Raw genomic sequence first — 5144 nt, forward strand, 5'->3', positions numbered from 1 at the left:
TTGCAGCCAAGTTAGCGCCGCTATGACCAATGACCAGTGGTCATTGCCAAGAGGCGGGGCTAGAAGGGGGAGTGCCTGGAGCGGCAGGTCATGATGATGAGGGTGTGGCTTGACGGGGTGGGGTTTATAGGCCAACCCTGTGGGAGGTGCTCCGATGCCCTGAGGCTGGCGATCTATGTCGGGGCACCGATAAGGCCAGCAATCTGTGTTCGGCAGGGGCGCGTCGTAGATCGGGCCAGCGATCTGTGTCGGGGGGTGGGGGTTGCGGGGGTGGGGTGGGGGGGGTGGGGGTTAGGGGGCAGTGGGTAAATCAGTCTGGTGATTTATGTTCGGGGAGGGGGGAGGGAATGTAGATCAGTCCAGAGATCAATGTTCGGGGCGGGGATGTAGCGGGGAGGTGAAACTAAAGCAGGCCGGCGTTCTCTGGGGGAGAATTGCTTGCCACTCGTGTGGCGTGAATGTTACTTGCTACTTTTCAGCCCAGTTCTGGATATTGTCGAGGTGTTGCTGCATTTGCCCACAGACTGCTTCAGGCTTAGCTGTCAGGAGATTCCAGGAAATGAGGATTCATCTCTTAATTGGACACTGCTGAGCAATCCAGCAAAAAAAGTCATATGGGTTGCAAAATATGTTTCTTTTTCACTGGCATTCACTAGTTAAAAGAAGAATGGGAAATGGGAATAAAAAGGCTGTTTGTTTTGCTTGGGGGTGGGAAGTCATGTGATGAAATCTCTGGGAATGCATCCAGCCACAGTTCCCTTTAGCAGCTCTCTGTGCAGTGGCTGAAGTATTGTTGTGAATGTTGGTTCTCCTCAGTACGGAAGCTGGAGATCCATGAGACTTGTATTCACCTAACATCATGGTAGGTTGCCTATGATGATACTCCAGGATCAAGCTTTAATAGCCTATGCGTTGACAAGCTCACAGCCGGCAATGTGACTGCCGGAGGATCTGAAGGTCTGGGAGAAGGAAGGACAGTAAATTATGTTGATGTGTGACATTTAGAGCTGAAATGGCTGCAACCCACAATTAGAGAGGTGTGACCCTACAGATCTCAACGGCAGGTGAAGCTAAAAATAGTTCTGTCTGGGATTTATTCCACAAGCACCACCTAAAAGAATGACGTGATCTACAGTACATTGTTGGTTGTGGAACCAGCGCTATGTACAAATTGACTGCCATGTTTCCCCTGTTCGAAAACATGTACGAACAGACAAATTAGGAGTTAGAGTAAGTCATTCAGCCCATCGACCCTGCTGCACCATTTGATAAAATAATCCATAAAGGAGTGCCTGTGCAACCTCGCGAATTAAGCAGCAGCGGCAGCCCTCTAATTGGGAAGTCATTTCGAAGTTGTCTTTTCGAAGTTGTTAAATGTGTTCCCTGATCTGTGTAGGAGTCCAAAAGATGACGGGAAGAGAGCAGGCTTCACTGTATGAAGGACAGATGGGGTCAAATGTATTGGCTGTGAATCCGAGCACATCTTCACTTTCACAAATGGAGAACGTTGGAAATAACCGCACTCAACGAAAATCAGAAGCATGCAGTTTGACAGTGTCTGCTGGTTTTGAACGACAAATAATGATGGAGAGAGGACGTTCACTGAGGCGGAATTTCTTCGATTTTGGTGTAAATACGAGGAAGACAATGGAACATGTGCAAGATTCTAAGTCAGGTTCCAGCGGGATTCCAGTGAAGATCGTCACAAATCTTTTTGCCTTCAGATCCCCCCCCAAAATGGTGCCTAAACCAGTACCAAGTGACCTTCATGCCTGACATTGAATCAAAACGTTTACGGATGGCACTGCTGTTCAGCCACAGTGACCTGTTAGGTAGAGTCAGGGCATTTGATGGAGCTATGCTGTTCCTTCCAAATAAACTGCAAAACCAAGTTCCGAAAGTGACAAGCATGATGAAAAATGGCCAGATAGTTAATATAGTAATAACTCTGACCAGTGAGTTTCCACAGGATTCTCCCATGTGCATCCAGTTCTTCAATATCACAATTAAAAAGGTTCTGAAAATGCTGTCGATGTACCAAATTGGGCGAAACTTTTATAATCCATAAACTCCAATTCAGATTCCTCAACATCGATTGACTCTATGGCCAGGTTTCTCCACTTCAATCTTGAGATATGAGACCAAGATCTTACTGTCTGTTGATGTAACCCATAAGGTTCTACGCAGTGAAACAGTGTTGGACTTCATGACTGAGCTGTACAACAGAATTGGTGATCAGCGTTTCATTGTTACCTGTATGAGGGAATTAGTGGGATTCATTGTCCTTACAAGGTACAATAACAAAACATATCGAATTGATGATATTCACTGGTCTGTGAAACCTACCAACGTATTCAAAAAGGCTGATGGAACTGAGATTACTTACATTGACTATTATTCACAGCACTACGATGCCTCCATCACTGACCTGAATCAACCTATGTTAGTCAGCCAGTTAAAAAGTAAAAATGATGTCAAAGATGTCGCTCCACGTGTAGCTCACCTCATTCCAGAGTTCTGCTTTCTCACAAGGCTAAGTAACCAAGCTCACTCTGATTTTCGAATAATGAAGGATCTGGCCGCAGAAACACAGCTGACACCTCAGTAAAGGCAGCAGCGACTTCATGATCTGATAGATAATATTCAGAGAAATAAAGTCGCTCGGACTGAGTTGGAAGGTTGGGATTTACGTCTTGATGAGCAAATCTCATTGGTAGGCCGTGTCCTTCCGACTGAGAAGATTCATATGTTTGAACATTCTTGCCAGCCAGTGTCACCAGTAGACTGGTCCAGGGATATTCGAAATGCAAGGATTATTGGCAGTCGGCCACTTCAAGACTGGCTGATAGTTTTCAGTCAAAGAAATTATGAAAGTGCTGGGAAGCTTTTGGCTTGCCTTAAAAAAGTGGGACCACCAATGGGCTTTTCAGTTGAGAATCCAAAAATGGTTCAAGTAAATGAAATTCCCACATCCATCATACAAGCTTTGAGGCAACACATCGAGCCCAGTACGCAGCTAGTGCTGTGCACCCTACCCTCGAATCAGAAGAGCAGTTATGACTGCATCAAAAAATTCTTGCGCGTAGAAAAGCCAATTCCAAGTCAGTGTGTGGTGCCCGCACTCTAAACAGGGCAAATATGATGAGTATTGTCACCAAAATTGCTCTGCAGATGGCTTGCAAAATAGGGGGAGAATTGTGGATGGTGGAGATCCCCTTAAAGTAATTGATGGTGATCGGTATTGATATTAACCGTGACACACTCAGAAAGGGGACGTATGTTGAATTTGTGGCAAGTATCAACACTACAGTCACAAAATGGTTGTCTCGCTGTGTCTTCCAACCTTCCAGTGTAGAAGTAGCTGATTGTTTGAAGGTTTGCATGAGAGGTGCTCTAAATAAATGGCTAGAAGTGAATCATGTCTTGCCTGGCCGCATTGTTGTTTATCGCGATGGTGTTGGAGATGGGCAACTAATGACGTTAGTAGACTATGAAGTGCCCCAAATACTGGACAGCTTCAAGATGGTTAACCCAGACTATAGCCCCAAAGTAACAATCATTGTAGTTCGGAAGAAAAGTACCTGCAGATTCTTTGCTGATATGAACGGAATGCTTCAAAATCCACCAATTGGCACTGTGATTGACAACGAGGCTACGCGCCCTGAATGGTATGACTTCTTCCTCATCAGTCAATGTGCCCGCCAAGGTACTGTCTCTCCAACATACTACAATGTTGTATATGACAACAGCAGCATGAAACCAGACCATGTGCAAAGATTAACTTACAAGATATGTCACCTCTATTATAACTGGCAAGGTGTGATTCGAGTTCCAGCTCCATGTCAATATGCCTTCAAGCTTACAACTTTGGTGGCTCAGAATGTGCACAGAGAGCCTGATTTAGAGCTAGCTGATTGCCTTTTCTTCCTGTGAAAGCATTAACAATCCATGAAGCATGTGGCGCTAACAATTGCACTCAAAGACGAGAGACAAGTTCAATCGAGGCTTTATTGCTATGTGATGCTATTTCTCTGGCTGCAACTGTAGACTAGGGTCTGAGTGGCTCACACGCATATTTATACACAAGCTCCCTGTGGGCGGAGCTAGCCGGCAGGGGCTTACCGGAGGAACTTGTATTACAGGTACAGCCATACATCCCCCTACTGCAAGTATGCATATCTACAGTGGTTATCACCACAAAGCAGTTAGTGGAATTGCTCATTTCTTACACCTTTCAGAAAAATTGAAACACGATGCATGTTCATTTGTTTGAAAATCTACAGGCTGTGTTTTTTTGCTAGATTAAAAGTTTGTTTATAGGGGGTCGCCTGTTTCTCAAAGTTTCTTTTGCTCCTAAATAAAACGGAGTTCATTTTAAGTGGTCATCTGATCTATGCAATCTATATCTGAAGAAAGAAAACTGTATTAAAATATGTAAGTACGTTCCAAACCCTCAAACCTTACTTTGAAAGATGGTAAAATACAAGCAGAAATATGTACTAGAAAAATACATCAATATTTATAACATTTTTATAGTATTCTACAGCACTTATAAACAAGATGTTGTCTTCATTTTATTCAAGTTAAATTTGTTCTGAGGTTACGTAATTTCTAGAACAGGAAAGAACAATTTTGCTTAAATGTAAATTTCTTTGTTTTGAATAACAGAGTTCACCTAAAATGATGGTCACATTTTTGTTAATTATATTTTAATCAGCAAACTGCTTTAATTTTGCTGAAGGTACAGGGATGTTTAACCAATACATAAAGGTGTTGAATAGAGCATTAATGAGTTGTTGTCTTTGTTATATGTTTGGTTAACTTTTGAAATATTTAAAATATTTTTGGGCGGGATTCTCCGGTGGCGGGATCTTGCGCTTCGCCGGCAGCGCACTCTCACCTGCGGATTTCCCGGCAGCATGGGGGTACCCACAATGGGAACCCCATTGGCCTGCCTCCGAGACGGAGGATGCCACAGCCAGCAAGGGTGCACCGCACCAGAAACAGGTCTGGCGGGACAAAGAATCCCACCCTCTGATTTTTTGTTTCAACCTTACATGTTGCACAATAATAATGATTAAAATTTCACTCTTCAGTTCTAAATCAGTGTCACTGTTACTTGAATGTGTTGTAAAGTTTAGTCA

At 43.8% G+C, this 5144-nt stretch overlaps 1 pseudogene; it reads left to right on the top strand.

The window, feature by feature from the left end:
* The first annotated feature begins 755 nt into the window (after positions 1–755).
* Positions 756–4022, top strand: LOC119968580 (annotated as a pseudogene).
* Positions 4023–5144: the final 1122 nt, after the last annotated feature.

Source organism: Scyliorhinus canicula, chromosome 1 (genome assembly GCF_902713615.1).
Source record: "Scyliorhinus canicula chromosome 1, sScyCan1.1, whole genome shotgun sequence".
Taxonomy (NCBI): Eukaryota; Metazoa; Chordata; class Chondrichthyes; order Carcharhiniformes; family Scyliorhinidae; genus Scyliorhinus; species Scyliorhinus canicula.